At 41.8% G+C, this 17,957-nt stretch overlaps 1 protein-coding gene across 2 annotated transcripts in view; it reads right to left on the bottom strand.

Moving 5' to 3' along the window:
• The window catches only part of arhgap10 (Rho GTPase activating protein 10), a 55,089-nt gene that overhangs the window by 36,084 nt on the left and 1,048 nt on the right, over positions 1-17,957 (bottom strand). The window lies entirely within an intron of this gene.

The raw sequence follows: 17,957 nt of genomic DNA, 5'->3' as shown, positions 1-17,957 counted from the left end.
AACGGAGAATTGTACACCCGGAAGTAAGTATTCCCCTTACTGTCGATTGAGTTTACAGTGATATCTGCACTACTCATCGACTAAAAAACACCAGATTATCCTTGTTAATTACACAACATTGATTGGTTTAAATTGTGTGCAATGCTTTTGTATTTTTCCCCTTCGATTCGGAGAAACAAATATTTTTTCGGAGTAAAGGATGGCAGAAGACACTACACTACCCAGAATCCCCAGCTATCGTTTGGACTACACCATGTGCTCTGTTTGACAAACCCCGTGATAGTCCTCAAGCTCTGTGATTGGAGAGTATGCTCCGAGGGTTACGCCGAGCCTCGAACGGCAGACTGTCCAAAACTGGATTTGAACGGGACCACCGCGTCCCCCCCCCCTCCCCCACCCCGTCCCTAGAACTACACATGCTGGCTATTCTGTTTCGCAACATGTTCTCTATCTATGGCACGTCTCTACTGGGAGGTGTAGTTTTAAAAGACGTTTTCGTATTTCCCATAATAAGAAGTTGCCAGTATTAAACTGTGTACATCCCTGGAGGTTTAGGGGATAGGAAACACTCACATTCAAAACATATAATTAATAAATTGGTGAAAATTGCTTGTGCCCATAATGGGCAGCATTAATATATATACACACATGCCAGCTAAGGTCAGAAGAGCTTTATTAAACAGCTGGTCTTATGTTTGTGACCCCTGTTGTTAATTGATAACATTACATTACATTAATTGATAAGCCTGAAACATGCACTTGTCAAGGTTCAGAGGCACATTTTGCAAATATGGCAGTAGCCATCGATCAGCTTAAGATAAGATATACTTTATTGATCCCAAGTTGGAACATTTGCGTTACATCAGCATGTGTAACAGTTAAATATGCAGTGGTGTTTATTTGTAAATCATTTAGTATAATCACACACATTCTGTGTTTTATATTCAACAATTCTGTGTTCTTTACTTATTGATTGTTCAATACCTGACAAGGTCGGAGATGAAATATCTACATACATCTTATAAGAGTATAATACATTATGTATAATATCAGTTAAAATAAGTGCTTCAACATAGTTAACATTGCTGGAGGTATGCACAAATATTGATAGATGTCTTGTAATGCACTATTGAGGAACCTGCGACCCAAGTTTTTCATTCAATGCAGAACTACACCATAGTTGTGTAGGCCTATATGATATGTCAATAAACCTTAGAAAATCTTGAAATCTTGAAAGGGATGTGCAAAATAGTCATTATATACAGTCTTTAATGAACTATTAGTAGAGAATAACGAGTAATGAATATACTTTATAGGGATCCTATTCATATCTAATAATAAAAATAATGAAATTCAATAACATGCTTTAACCACTAGGTGTCCCTTTATATCAGCTGTGCACCTTTATGGTGTAAATACAGCCTATCTACCAATTGGATCAAATATAAAAGTCAGCCGAATTAGTGTTGATACTGCAAGGAGACGTATTGTGTGAAAAGAAATGTAAGATGTTGTTTAATGGCTGATATATTTATGATCCACGTCACGTTTTCAGTTCCTCATGTTTGTCTAGAAGTCTTCTCATCAGGGCTCTATAAATACAGAACTACGGCAGATATGTAATATTTAATGCAGCCGAACCGTGTATTACAATGCCGTTATGTGATGACTTCCAAAGAGAAAAGCAAGCACACTCGGAATAAAGTATTATTTTTTTTTTTAATGTTTTCGGTCTGTTTCCGGTATTTGTTAATGACGATGTGCTGTGAGATGTGAGACTGGAATTGCACAGGGGAAAATAACGTATCTTTAGATGCGGATTTTGTTAAACTAATATGTTTGCGCTGTGGACCAACACTATACATTGACGGGGAAGGGGGTAGCAATAAAGATAACACCATTAAACAGTTACACAACATAACAGAAATAATATCGATAGCAGCGTCCCTAGCAACCACCTTGGTAACAATGAAAACGTTATGGACGCAATTTCCTGAAGTAATCTTCGTAATAACTAGCAAACTAAAGATCATGTACATCCACTGCACACATAATCTGAAATAACAATTCATATTTCTCTCATCAAATGACATCAAAACGCATTTTAATGACCAAACTAACTTGAAAATAGGCATTTTCCACCGAGAATAAAACGAAGTTCGGCCATGTTTTTTTTTTCTGCAGGGAGAAATTTGAAGATCACGTGACGTCAAACAGAGCACATGGTGTAGTCCAAACGATAGCTGGGGATTCTGGGTAGTGTAGTGTCTTCTGCCATCCTTTACTCCGAAAACATATTTGTTTCTCCGAATCGAAGGGGAAAAATACAAAAGCATTGCACACAATTTAAACCAATCAATGTTGTGTAATTAACAAGGATAATCTGGTGTTTTTTAGTCGATGAGTAGTGCAGATATCACTGTAAACTCAATCGACAGTAAGGGGAATACTTACTTCCGGGTGTACAATTCTCCGTTATCCAATGAGAATGGACGCTCACATTGCCTTTAAGGGCAGCCGACACAAACGAATGCCGTGCTTCCATGAGCGTCCATAGAAGCATATGGACATCCCGGAAAGCTGAAAATGGACGCTAAGGGCCCCCCTCTTGCGTTGAAAATGGACGCTAAGGCCCCCCCCCTTGCGTTGGAAAAAGCCGACACAGGACTTGACATAACGTCAACATAGGCCGACCTGGGAGTGAGGATGTGTTGACCCTGCTGACTACACACTCTCTGAGCAGTGTGTGTACACATGCTATGGATTAAAGCTATAGCAGGGTGCAAAGCCAAAACATGTGAGAGGTGTTGTTGGAAAAAGTCTGCCTGGGCCTGGCACACAGGGCAAAGCTTCTGCCTCAACACTTCATTTCAAACAGTAAGGCCCTAGCCACACACAATCGGCACCAGAAACGTGTCTGTCCACACAAGACCGCTCAACCCGTTGGAGACTCTGTAAGTGGCGCTGTACTTCCGCCACAAAATACACCAAAAGCAGCGAAGAAGACTTCCCGAGCATGCATGGTTGCCATGGTTGCCCTTCTGTTTATTCTCCGCGGTGGATTTAGCAGCAGAGCCAGAGGTGGGGAGAGGCAGGGCTCTGGCTCCTTTTCTCCCTCCCAGAGGCAAGCGTGTGCTCCTGCTGTAAATCTCCCCGGTAGTCAGGGGCGGACTGGGACTACAAATCAGCCCGGGACTCTCGACCGGCCCACTTCAGTACCGCCGGCCCACCGCAAGTAGCTAAATACCGCTAGTAAATTGTCGACGGGGCTAGTGACTTACCGCAGAGGTAGACATTAAGGGTAAGTCCACCGGCCCGGACTTGTATTATCACTGGCCCCACCATTGTAACCACTGGCCCGGAGCATTCGTCCAAAAAAAAAAAGATCGACTAATAATGAAGAAAATTAACACATTTGTTGCAATAGTAATTTATGCACTAACTACATTACTACTTGTAGGCTACTACAACATTTGAATCATCAGTTCTTCCTCATTTTCCTCAATTGTTCATATTTGGTTTATTAAAATAATGATATTGTGGTCATTGTTAAAAAATGTCTGCTATTATTATGAGTATTATTATTTGTATAATGCACTTTCTGCCTTCCTGTCATTAGGAGTTAGACATGTAATGGCTATGTAATTGATTTGATTAGAACCTTCATTCTCCTAAACTGCTGGGACATTTCGCCAATACCTTTATATTGTCTACTCTTCACTTAGCCTACTTGTCAGCATAGGTCGGCATTGATGTACAGAGCCGACAGAAGACCTTGTTTATATTGCCATCATATTGAGAGGTGCAGCCAGTGAAAACCAGGAAGTAAGCTGCTGGTTCCCTCCACAGAAAGCAATGGGATTTCTCCACAGGGTTTTGGAAAATAGCTGGAAATAAGGTCTGTGGAAAACAAACCTGTTTGATAAATGCACGTTTTGTTCAGCCGGATAATCTCCACATGTCTACCCTACTTTTATAATGTTCGAATCATAAATCTAATCAATAGATTATAAAAGGGTTTTAGGATGCGTCACTGCACCACTAGCCAACTCCATCGATCAAGCTGGCTGAAACTTTATCTCCCTCTTCTTATTATGCTCCCTGTCACTCTCCTTTAACTCCTCCGGTGACTTTCTTTTATTTGAAGATTGTTTTTTGCCCGGCGCTTGGCCGGTTACTGCTGGTAGGCCTATTAAAAACATTTTGGCGAATGGTTAGGTGGCGCGATAGTCTGTAGTGAAGGAGCGCGCTCTCGCTCACGGGAGCTTGCTCGCGCTGCGCTCAGCAGCAAACAGCTGTTTGCTTTACACCCAACAACTCACGGAACGCTATGTTGTAGCGTTGATAAACAAAACAATTTAACTAAATTGCTAGTCAAAATACCAATACCACAGGACCATTTTTTTAAAGCAATATTTTTAGTGGCCCGAGCGGGCAAGTGGAACGTAGGCTACGTTATGCTGGCCCGGGGTGTCTAACATTTCTACATAGTGCTTCCGGGCCAGCGGGCCATTTATAATGTCGAGCCCTGGCCGGTTACCCCATCGGGATTCGTCCCGAACGTACCCTGCCGGTAGTCCACCAGCAGATGAAAAACACCCACAACGCCTCTTCCAAGGGACGAGGGAACCATGCGGCAGAGTTTCCGTTACAGTTTAAATCTTCCGGACACAATTATAAAAGTGCCGGTCAAAGGTCTTCTTTGTTATTTATTGAGCTTTAAAACAAATGAATAACGACTCTATATAATAATATAAGAATAATACACAGAGCCTCTCTTTTCCTCCCCCTCTCCTGGCAGCCCAGCAGTATTTTCGTTATCAGGAAATGATCGTAGGGCGTAATCACGGAGCCGCTTGGCCCCTCAGAGCGTTGCGCCCATACCCACTGGGACCCGTTATCGTTATCGTTTCTGCGTTTCCCTATCGGCCTCGTGTGGCCGAACCGTCTATAAGATAGATAGAGAACTGTAGCGGATACGACCCGCATCGTCTCCGTGTGGCTGCAGCCTAAAGGCCCTGACACACCAAGCAGTCACCAGAGGACTCGCCGACGCCGGCTGTTGCGTCGCCGTGTTCTCCTGCGTCTTGGCCATGTGTCGCACGCATGGTCGCACGGGAACACACCGCAAAGACTTCAGTGCGTGAGTGGCAATAACTCTCCTTACCAGCAGGCGGCGGTAGTGTGTATTCGTCATTCAAAAGAGGCAACAACCGGAAGACAGAGAAGAAGAACAGACCATGATATAAACAAACAACAAATAGCGTGTGCGTTCCATTTTCATTCTCGTCCATATAAAACATGTTTCGTGCGGCACTGGAGCTAGATTTGGGTTCTGCCCGCTCTGTATTAATGTCATGTTGACAGGTTATCATCATGTAGGCGTTGATAAAAGCTCATTCTAATGTTGTGTTATGTGTGTATGAAGGTACGAAATAAAGTTTTGCATTGCCTATCCTGCTATTTGTGTTTATTCTTTTAATCACACAGCGATAAGAAACAATATCAATGTGCCTACATAACTGTCAGTTGCAGCCCTAGCATTAGTATTGGTTATAGTAACAGCTACAACATTAAAATACTTCTAGGCAGATGGAGGAGGATAATGGGAGAATGAACAGCGGGGCAGAAACATCCATCTGAATAATAATAACTTTATTTGTATAGCACCTTTCATACAGGGGATTGCAGTTCAAAGTGCTTTACATCAGTAAGAAATAAGATATAAAATCAGTGTAAAACAAGCAGCAAGAGCAAAGCATAAAGTGGGATAAAATAATGCAGATATATTATATATATATATATATATATATATTAATCCCAACAGGCCACCTTGTTTATGGTTTGATTCAGTTTTAGTAGAATATAAAATACATGAATGAATGATGAAATGAGCACATAAAGTGCAGACGTACTATAATTATATTGAGGTACTTGAGACTAATCCTGCAACTGTATAGTTCTGCTCCACAACAGTTCGAGAATGAAGAAACCATCACGTATGAAAGGCTACATGTGAATAGAGGGGGAGAAAAACGGCTTGCACATTTACATTTCAATCTTGAACAATGAACAGCGGTAAACAGTATCTCATTTAGTATCATCATCCTGCGCTTCGCCGGAGGCCTTCGAGTGCTGAGTGTGCTAGGCCTCTCTCCGAGCGGTGCCGGTGTGGTGCAGATGGTGGATTCTGCCAGGGGAGTGCAGGGCTCAGCATCAAAGTGGAAGGACTCCTCGGTGGTGCTGGTCGAGGTTTCACTGCTGGTGCCACTGCTGGAGCCACCGGGGGTTGATTCTGCAGCCAATGTTCCTTACATTTTTTTTAAATAAATTCACAGTTAGTTGGATTTAATACCATGGCTTCTTAAACTGTTTACTAAGCATTCATAACAAAACAATACCCTGAAATGTGTGTGCCATTAGTTTGGGGTGTGGTCAAGTGTGAGAGGCACATTGTGATGGCTCTATTCAGATGCTAAAGACATACTTCTAGAAGATTCAGAACACTGCAAAATATAATCAAGACATATTTTATCATGTATTATTATAGGTTAAGATAAAAGCGTTATTGATCCCATGGTGAATTTCATAAGCTACCCAGCAGTATATCATGTAATTTCAATTAGCTCCTCTTTTAAGCCCCTGTCACACTGTCCCGAAATTGACACCCGATGGACACACGAATATGGAATTGTGAATTTCGCACGAAGATGGCCCCGAACCACACACGAAGGCAACATTTACATTACATTTAAGAAATACAACTGCAATGAAAGTACCAAAAACAATTATGTTACAGTACTATGATACTGTACTGATATCTTCAGACTTTGTTCTTTACTTTAATCCGTCTTTATATGTAGAAAATATTACGTTTTCTCCGTAATGTTGTTTCCATAACAACAACTTCCTGTCAACTGTCCTTCAAAATAATATATTATATCCTTTTTAGTTTCACAGAACACAAATTGGGTTATTTACATAATATATTTACATGATTTTGTTGTGCAATAAAACAACCCGATGGACACACGATAAAGGAAATGTTCAAATTCGGCTGTGATCGTAGCAACATCGGGCCATCCGTGAGGGCATCTTAAGCCATCGTATGACCGCCGGTGGAGTTTCTCAGGCTCCGGCAGCAACTTCGTGAGCGGTGGCAAAATCTTTGGCATGCCAAAAAATTGCCGAAGGACCTTGCGAAGGTTAATTTTCGTGTTGAATTCGTGTGTCAATTTTGCCCTTCGTAAGGCCATCGTGAGGGCATCTTGTTATCATCGGTGCCATCGGGCATTCGCCCCGATCAGAGTGAGGGTGAATGCACCGATGATAACACGAAGATGACACGATTTGACAAGATGTCCTCACGAGTGCCTTACGAAGTTGCCGCTCACGAAGTTGCTGCCGGAGCCTGAGAAACTCCACCGGCGGTCATACGATGGCTTAAGATGCCCTCACGAATGGCCCGATGTTGCTACGATCACAGCCGAATTTGAACATTTCCTTTATCGTGTGTCCATCGGGTGTCAATTTCGGGACAGTGTGACAGGGCCTTTACCAGCTGCAACATTAAGGTGATGAGCACATCAATAATTATAATACAATAATATATATATTATTCTGTTATTGTTATATTTAACACTGTAACCACCAAATGAATGAAAATAATGTTTTTGTAAATGAAAGAAGCAAGAAACACTTATTTGTACTCAACAAATAAAATAGTTACCGTGATGGTGAGGTTCGAAGTACTCTCCTTCCTTCTTGTGTAGGGCTCTAAAAACTGCAGCCTGGTTATGATCCACTGCTGTCTGCCAGTCCTTTGTGCGCCACAACTACCCAAAGGGGCAAGTCTCCTGTACCGGGTGTACTGGGTTCGCATAGAATCCCAATTCTTCCTCAGCTCTTTCTCTGAAGCACACAGATAAACGATGTAACCATTGTGGCTAGTTAGCATGTCCAATTCATATCTATATGCAGTGCCAAACTGCACAGCTAGCAACAGCTAGCAACAAGATAACAACAAAACACAAGGTTGAAATAACAAATTAGATTTCACGTTAACGTCACTGTACGCTGGCAAACAATAAAAAGCCAACAATATCTGCTAAAGAGCTCAATTGATGAAAAAGATAATCTTACCCGAGAAACCAAGTTGCGTTTCAATCTCTCGCCAGAGTCCGGTTTTCACTACTCGGTTCGAGTACCTTTTCTCTGTGATGTCGTACAGAGCTGGCCTCTCCTGGATCAAGGTGATGAGCAGGTCATTCCAGATCGCCATGATGAGATGAAAATGAATAGCAGTCTGTGTGTGCCTTCTTAAATCGTTTGTTTACGTCCCTCACTTCCGTTTCGCTTCTCATGCACTGATTCGCTAGCTGAACAGCCAATCAGAGTGATTGCTTGGTCCGACTGCCTGGCGGCCATGCATCGGGTCAGGCAGTCCAAATAAGGCGTGTCACGGCCGACGGTGCGGGACACACCAAATTGAGTTTGGGCGACAGGACACGCTTCGTCTTCCGACTAACGAAAACGGCCGAAATTGGCCTGGTGTGTCAGGGCCTTAAGACATCTACTGCTAGTTGCTCTTCAGCTCAATATCAAATCTTCACAATCCCAGAGCACACAAGCAAAACAGGCAAACAAACACCTGCGGTGTGTAAATGATTGACCCACAGGAAAACCAAAGGGACCCAGACAATGGGACGGCTTGTGTATCACAGTCTTTTGTTTGTTCTTTAAGTAGGTCTCAATATAGCACTTGGAGGAAATGTTTTTTCTTTACGAGTGAGTGAGGTCATTGTTGCTCTTCAGAAATTAAAAGTTGAAAGGCCTAAGAAATGTGTACAATTACATAAGAGCAAGCTGACTTGCTACTTAAAATAACAAATCAGATACAGCTTCTTTGCCCCCTGAATGTAAAAAAATATATTTGAATGACAGTAAGCAAAACAAAAAGGATTCATAACCTGTATATGGCTGCTAATAGCTCATTTCTTGGCTCATGAACTTCTGCAAGACACTGCACAGACCTAACTTTAAATTATAAATCACGCCTGGAGAAGGTCTTCATCTGTTCTTTGCTCGGCTACCACAGAGACACAGTAAACAGAAAACAGGCCACTGCCAAAGCGACATTAAGAGACTGACAAACACTAGAGGTAGGGTGTTACGTCCTCTGCCTCAGGCACCTCACTGAAAACAGTATGTTGGTGAATTCAGAAGAGGGAGGAGCATTATGGGATCCCTTGTTATTGTTAACTTATCAGATGCGAGTTCCTGCAAGAATGTACTATTATAGAGTAGAGAGTTCTATAATACATGTGTGTCTTTCAACAAAAGCTCATACATTACTAGCCCTTTACTTTCCTGTTGTTTCTGTGACAGAGGTGACTTCTATCTGGTGTAAACACAACCTGATAAACCGCTATGAGGGAGTTTTGAAGTACGGGTTACGGGCATTATCTTCAAAATAAAGGTATGGCAAAAAATAAGGTCGTTATTTTGAAAGCAAACACTTGCTATGCTGAGTATAGTCATTGTCTTTGAAGTGAGGGTGAAATCTAGAAGGAATCCAAACCACACAGCTCAAATGCAGGCAGGACGATAAAGTCCATAAAAGGTGATTCTGGTCACTCTGCTGTAGGCAATAGTCTTCATTTGCAGCAAGTGGAAAGAGTGCAGAGAACTCAAACCATCCTTTATTAGTATGGTCTATGACACTATCATTTTTACAGAGTCCACCAAGCAGGACAGAGACAAGACATATTTCCATTGGATCTAGCATATCATACTGATTTAAACTGGCAGGCTTTATCCATGGAGGCATGACTTTAGGACTAATATAATCATATTTCACCACTGCTCGTGTTATTGTCCACACTATGTAATAAGGCAATTGTAACAAAGACATTGAGTGTTAAGAATCTGTTTAACACTCAACATCAATGAAACACTGTATTTTCTCCTCCTGTTTTGTGCCATTTTTGCATACTGTGTAATGGCAGAAAAACACCTTGGATTTAACAGCATGGACATCTCATTATAGTAAGCCACTTATAGAGCATATTAAAATGAATGAAATGCTTTGATTAATATCAGAACCTGTAACATCTCAATCCAAATGAATACTTTCTGTTGGATGAGTAATCAAGCAAACGTTTGCTTGCACATGCAACATAACGACTTCATGTGATGACAACACACAGTATATATCAATATCCTTTTTCCAGTTCTTTCCAATGCCCCCATTGGTCCGGTTTCTTCTTCTGTGTTTGAATGGGTTTACATGTTAATCCAAGGCTTACTCCTAGGCCCCTTGCTGTTTCTCATTACTCTATACCCCATCTTAGTGATCATTTAGAAAAAATGTACTTTAATTGCTGCAACTGAATAGCTTGTGTTTGCCTTTCTAAGGATTCCTGAAAGTTGAACAAAGAGTGGCTGAGGTTCTGCAGCTCTCTGTGCTTTGAAGCAGTCTGCCAGAGGAACGTGGGGAAGACGAGTCTGTCATCTTTGAAATCCCTGCTTCAAAGCTTTGACAGAAAACACATTAAAGAGGTTGTATACTTTTGACTTTATACTATTGATGTCTTTTCTAGTGCTTTTTGATCTTCTTCTGTTTGCCTTCATTCTACTTTGATATCTTTTCCAACAGCTTTATTACAAACAACAATAAAGCATCAGCACAGTTCAATGTTCACCCTATACTACCGTATCATTTTTTAGCATTATGGGTAATAATCACTGACCCTTATGGAGTTATTGCTGGTCACCAGCAGTGTGATCCCAAAACACGCTTGTATGTAGAGCGGAAAGTTCAGTTTACACATAGTAAAAACATGTTTTGACTACACTGAACCTCGACCTACAAAGGCCTCGACACAGGGGCTTTTTTTTTGTGTGTCCGAAGTAAAGTCAAGGAAGTGTGTAACTAACGTCACTCTCGTAAAAGATCATCAAGAACTGATGGTATAAGGACACTCAAAACCAATGCCATTCAAGCATTCTTTAAGGTGTGATAAGAGTCCTACAATGTTTTACTACCAGATTGTACGACGTAATACATTTAGGAATGTAATAGGGCTGCTAAATATGGCATTGTAATTTACACACCAATTCTGACTTTCTCTACTTTTACATATTGCTTTTGCACGTTATTAGAATATGAATGGCATCATGTATCTCAACAAAGACAGCATCCAGGCTCCGGTCACTGTGGACCATTAGTGTGTTCTCCGAGAACAGTGATGTCAAGGGATAGATTTGCAAGCTCTTTATTGGAGCCATATGTGAGCATGGTGCACTGATCACACCCGTCCACAATCTGATTACACGGGCCGCATGTTTAACTCACTGCAGGGTGGACAGTTAATATGATAATATATGAGGCCGAGCTGTGTGGACCTCATTACATAAAACATGAAGAATGAATGTTATCCGGTAACATGAAGCTCCGGGGCTAATTGAATAGAGGCAACATTTAGAAGAGGAAGAAATGGCAAGAGCATTTGTGTCAATTGAAGCTGAAACATCATAGATCAACTAGATACAATCAGCGGAGCGATAAACCAAACGCTCAGATGTGAGGTCTGCATAACAGATTGAAATGATAGCTGCTGTAGTGGAGGAAAGAACTATCACAAGATAGAAATCACACACACACACACACTGTGCATTTTGCCTTTTAAAGCAAGGTATTTTCAGAGTAAACCTGGGAACTGTCAAACCTGGCTAGTTTCTCTGCAGAAAGCCAGAGGGCCCGGTCTACCGGCTGCAGCGTGGGAGTCATACAGTCCTCACCTTATATCTGATATCAGAGGCCCAATTGTTATAGGGAAAATATGAACAAATGGCTCTGTTGCCCATGTTCAGAGGAGGTGGGAGGAAAAACAAAGATGACATAATGGGGAGGGTTATTATGGAGCTCCACAGACCAAAGCAGATCTGGACTGCTGTAGCAAAGAGACAGCAACAAAATCACATATGTGTAAAAAGATAATCAGATTCTTAGCATTGAATTGATCTTGTTTTTAGAAATGCACCCGTAATGCATCTTCGAGTTTTGTAACATACTGTGTACGCAAGGTCATCAAGCTCCATTTCAAATTGTCATGCAAATTCAACAGACGGAACAAAGATCATGATTGTGATAAATTGTAAAAAAAAATGATACATTCAACAATCAGTTTACTCGCCGAGCGACAAAAGAAAAAAAAAGCCAACTATAGAACCATTGACTACCATTTTGAAATGCCCCAAATATGGAGTGACTGCAGGAACTGTTGGTTAAAATACAGAAATTGTTTGATTCAACTGTAACTTAAACAGGCAATGGCTTGGAGTTATTATAGACAACAAGACACGGACTTCTTGCCACGCTGTCTGTCTTTCTTAGAGTGAAGAACCAACATGCTTCCTAAGTACAGTATTAGTTATTTTTCACTGTCAATCCTTATCTATGCTAACAAACTCAGGCTGTGATGCTTTAAATATTACAATGTATACGATACTATATTTGATTGAATCAGTCTCGCAAGTTTTTGGATTAAAGTAATGTTTAAACTAACGGCCCCTGTCAGAACAGTTGTTTCTGCTATTCCCTTAGATGTTTACCATCAATTATCTGAATTGTTTTCTACTAACCTTTTTGCCTTAAAGCAGGAAATGTAACATTTGGCTGCTGTTGCAGATTTCCTCCCCAAAACAAACAGAAAAGGTATGTTTATGTCAGAGTTCAGCTGCTGAAGATGTCCACAGTGTATTCGTTGGCGCCTGTTGCCTTGATGTTTGTTATGATTTCTACAGTCTCATCACATGTGCCACTCAGGTCAAAGCTTGCCTGGTCCAGGCCCTCGAACAGCGGCCCTTCCACAGTCCTTCCTGTTCCTCCCTCCCATCTTTTCCAGTCCAAATCCCCGCTCCACACTCCCCTCCCACCTTTGCCCACCAATCCAACAACCTCTCTCCCCCAGCCCCCTGCCCACAAAGTATGACTTCATTCATGACTTCCTGATTCTCAAAACAAGTCTGTAGGGTGAGGCTGTGCTTAGCAGTATCCTGTCAATAATCACCAATTGGCTCATGGAAGCTTTATCACCATCTGGGTCTTTAGCTGGCACAAAAAAAACCTCATCATGCGATGCAATCAAAAGGTGCTTCAAGTAGCTTCAAAGCTGTGCTTGCACCAAAAAAGGAGCAGAGTTGAGCCATCCAACATCCTTTTTATAGCAGGTCCTATTCTTTCTGGAATGAGAGATGAAAAAGCGTTCCTCCCACATGACTTCACGTCTTGTACTAATGCGGTTTTAATGAAAGATTGTGATGTGGCTCTTTGGCAGAAGCAGTAATGTGATTACAGAGAGCAGCAGTGAGCCAAAGCACACCATGGCAGGCCAACCTGTCTGCCTGCAGAGAGGAGAGACCTTCTCATGGCTGGGTTTGTGGAACTGAAAGTGAGGAATACAAAAAACAGATCATTTGTTGCCTAATAAGCCTAACGGTCAGTTTACTAAAGGAAGTCCAGCTGTGGAACTGATTGACCCCAAAGCAACGCCTTCCAACTCTACTGTTCAGTTGATTGCAGCGATGACAGACCATGGTTGAAAAGAAACAGTATGAGTAGAATCAGAAAAGGAGAGTTCATATTTCCTATGAGTGAGAAATCAATGCGCTTGCTAGGAACAACAGTGAGGGCGGGGCCGAGGGTACCGACGGGGCAGTTCCTGTGGGGGAACCCTCTGAAACAGAAGCACATCTGCATGTTGCTCCTCTAGTGGGCACTTCCATGTCACGGCTCTTTGGCCGAGGCCCGGGGATAAAGTTTCCTCTCAGAGCCAAGGACTTTCCGTAGAGGGACATCCTCCAGTCACTGACAGGCTGAGAGGGGAGAGGGATGTGGAGATCAACAAGTGCCTTTGGAGCACTCCAAACAAGATGATGAGAAGAAGAAAAAATGTAATCGCAATGTTTTGTACTAATATTGCAACTGCGATAAGATTCATGATATCAGAGGGAACTATCATACTGCATCATTATTTCAATTCTATTATAGATATTGAAATGATAATGGTGTGTTTTTTTTTTATAGGTTATGTACCAAACAAAGATTGTGCTTTTAAAGGTCCCATGTCATGCTTTTCCGGTTATTACCCGTCTCCTTGTGTGTTATGAAGCTTTTTCTGCATGTAAGCGGTCTGCAGAGTCACACACCCTCAAAGTACACCCTGTAACACAGAAAAGACCTGTCTGTACTGCCCCACGACGCCTCGTTGGACATTTATCTTTTTCCATTGTTTACTTCTTGGGTATAGTGACGTATTTCGGGTATAGCGACATATTTCGGGTATAGTGACGTAACGTCCGCGGAGCCGTTACTTTTGGACCAATCCGCGGACTTCCTCACACACACACACACACACTCGGCGGGACGTTGCGAGGCTCGCTGCTGCGAGGAGCGGGACACCGTGAGCTGGCTCACTGGTGTGGGGTCTGCGAGACAGCGAGACACAGCGCAACTCAACCTGGGCACACACACAAACTCCCAGCCAGGCTGTGTGTGTGTGTGTTTCGGGCTGGGTTTCGCTGTGTCTCGCAGACGGCCACTGGACTCACAGGGAGGGGGGGGGGCGGAGCTCCAACAAGCCGTTTAGGACAGAGAGTGAACACACATACTATACAGAGATGAGAAACCAATGTGAGTTTTGAAAATTGCACAATATGAATGTATTCTAGTAGAGCTCAACAATGGCACTATGATCAGTAGAAATGGCCATGGGACCTTTAAGTGAATACAATATAGGCACCACAGTTATTTGGGGATTTTGATACATATACTATATACACAAAACAAAGAGTGCGTCTCCGCTTTTAACGTTTAAGTAGACCAAAATGCAATTTGTATTAAATCTTTTGAGCCACATCATTTATTTTACTTTCTAAACTAGACTCAATCGGACTGTGTTTTGTACAGAATGCTATATCATTGTTACCACTGCTGAGTGTTGGCTATCATGGTGTGTCCATAGTTGACAGAGACACAGCTTAGCGTCTCCAAATCAACCTCACCCATCAAAAACAAGTGTCTGAGCTGCAAAGCTACAAACAAAGGAGATTAAGAAGAAGAAAAGTGACGGGCTGTTTCTTATGATCTCTATGGAGAGGAGAGCCAAACACAGGGTCACATTCTCATGAGAGTAATGTGCAGGGAATAGGAGCGATGCAGCAGCTGAGCTCCAGAGGGTACGTTTACACCATATGACTTTATAACCTAACTTGAGCTATAGTTAAAACTACTGTGAACTTTGTAACGCCAATGCTCCAAGACAAAGTCTGAAAACACTGTGTGCAGAAATAGCTTTGAATTGTGTCTTGATGATGAGTTTATAGATGGATTTACTTGAACATTATGAACACAATCTTCGATCCCTGTAAGGCCATGCCACATGTTATTAAACTGAAAGTCCTGCAAATCAAATCAGCTCGCCAGATTAAAGGCACAACTGGAAATGCTGCTAACAATGGGAAAGGAACAGTGTCGTGTGTTTTCTTGCCATTATTTCAATATCAATTGTAAGGTTACGTTACCAGAGACAAAGATGAGTTGTTGTAGTTGTAAAAACAAAACTCAGAGATATTCGGTTTTCCTTAAATAAGGCGTAATAGATTTCTACAATTACTGAAATTCGTGCTGATTCTTTTCCTTTTGATTGGCTTATTGTTTCAGCTCTACCTGCATGAGTGCTATCTTCCAACACAGAGAGCGGCGACCAACTCATCTGCCACGCCTTAAATGAAATATCAAGGCGGGACACACCATTTGTAAATAGCAGTGTATTGTTTTATAAGCCATGTGCATTATTGTTTGATCATTTAGCTGTGGCAGTTAGATCCTGTTTAAGTGACTCGACTAGCGCTGAAGCCAGGAGACGAGTCGACTCCTCATGATTACGGTTATCAAAGATCGTCAAAAACAGTCATTTGAAAACTGAGAGAGGAAGGTACGAGACACATTTCCAAGAATGTTCTCGAGAGCACTTCATTGGTGTCCGAACATAAAAACATGACCATCAGTTCCTTCCTGAAAATACAAGTGACTGTGCATTACTCCCACTGGGACCATATGGCAGGGTTCCTTCATCCTCCTCACATTCTCATAAGCAAGAAGTTAACACGGACCCAATGAGGGTTAACATTAAAACAAGTGACACGATGTTTAGCCACTCATATAAGGCACGAAGTACAAGACGTGACATGTCTTCCTGAAGCAGGATTTGGAGTATCAGTTAGAGCAACATAGCAGCGCATCGATATCAACAGTGAATACCAGAGTTCACCGGCCAGGCTCTTCGGCCGCTAAACCTGGAGAGCATTTGGTCTCAAGACTATAAGCAAATAAATGAGACGTAAGAAGAAAGCATGAAGACAAGGTCAGGATCATTCATTACCGCTTACGTAAAGGCTGCAAATTGAAAGGTTTTTAAGGCGACGCTCAACACAAGGTACGATCATTTAGCTAATAAATAACAGACCGGGGGTAAGAAACTTGACTTGAGTTTAGCAATAGTAGTTTTTGTGATCATTTAATGAATCTGAACAAAACAAACCAATTTTGTATAATATTTACATGCAAATATTTGTGGCAGAATGACTCAAGAGTGCACAAAAAGTAGTGCGATCAGGTTAAAAAGACCGTGATGAATTCAAAAACTTATATGAATGTGTTCTGATTGCATCCAATCAGAGCATTCCTCTCATGTTATCTACTGTAAGACTGAATAGAGGAGGTGACGTGCACAGATCCATCGTGCCTGGTGCACACGGTGCTGAAGTTTAGTTGACACACACGAGGCACCTGAGTACTGCTGCTTTCTTTTAACAACCAGGCACACTTACGCACTGCTGCGAACCAGGAGAGTCCCTCCATGACCCTTTGACCCTTTGACCCTTTGACCTGGTGTCAAGTGTTAACTTTCCACTAAATCAGGGAGCACCTGCCGTTTCAACATGTTTGCAAGGACTGACGGGAATTCACTGGAAAAACCCCTATTTGTTGTCTCCTCATTATTTTCATCCTTATTCATCATTCTCTATTATATTTCTCAATGGTCTTAGTTTGTATGTTATTATCTGTTTGCTCTTGTTTAAATGTGTTGACTTCTTGTAAAGCTTTTTGAGCTGCATCTCTTGAAAAGTGTATTTAAAAAAGTGCTGAATAAATAAAGCTTTTCTTAGTATAGAAAACGACTTTATTGTCGGTTGTGCCGGTGTTTTACGAAACCTAATTGTGCCATAAAAAGTCTACTAAAACGGTTGGCCATTATGAAATCAACAGGCTAGAAGATTGTTAAGCAAGCATGACAACATCTTGCTGGATCTTGAAGAATTTAAGGCTGCCCTAACGGAAAAAACGAAAGATCGGGTGACTTAGGAACAGCGTTGAAACAAACGTGATGAGGTAAGTCTTTCTGAAGGTTTTAGAGTGGAAAAACATGTTGCATGATGGTCCAAAGCACTAAAGCAAATCAAACACTGCAGCTGAATCATTCCTGAATCCCATCTGTCGACACTAGAGCAATGACATACTGTATTATTAAGTTACATTCACATCACAAACAACTTGTTGTTATTCGCCTGAAGATTGACAGATGTAGTCCTGCAGTACATCTGTCAGGAGATGTTTGCAGGGTGGTCAATGAAATAAAAACTATAAAATGAATGACGAGGAGGGGGATTTCAAAACACTTACAGTAGTCGCATTTTTGGTTGTACTATGGTGGTTGAAATCACTGGCTCATAGAGAGAGAGATAGAGAGAGAGAGAGAGAGGAGAGAGAGAGAGAGAGAGAGAGAGAGAGAGAGAGAGAGAGAGAGAAAGAGAAGAGAGAGAGAGATAGCGAGATAGCGATAGAGACGAGAGAGATAGAGAGAGAGAGGATGATATACGTCCGAGTCGCTCTC

This window comes from Gymnodraco acuticeps, unplaced genomic scaffold (genome assembly GCF_902827175.1).
Source record: "Gymnodraco acuticeps unplaced genomic scaffold, fGymAcu1.1, whole genome shotgun sequence".
Classification (NCBI taxonomy): Eukaryota; Metazoa; Chordata; class Actinopteri; order Perciformes; family Bathydraconidae; genus Gymnodraco; species Gymnodraco acuticeps.
Note: the sequence above shows the minus strand (reverse complement) of the source record. Positions and strands in the feature narration are given on the sequence as shown.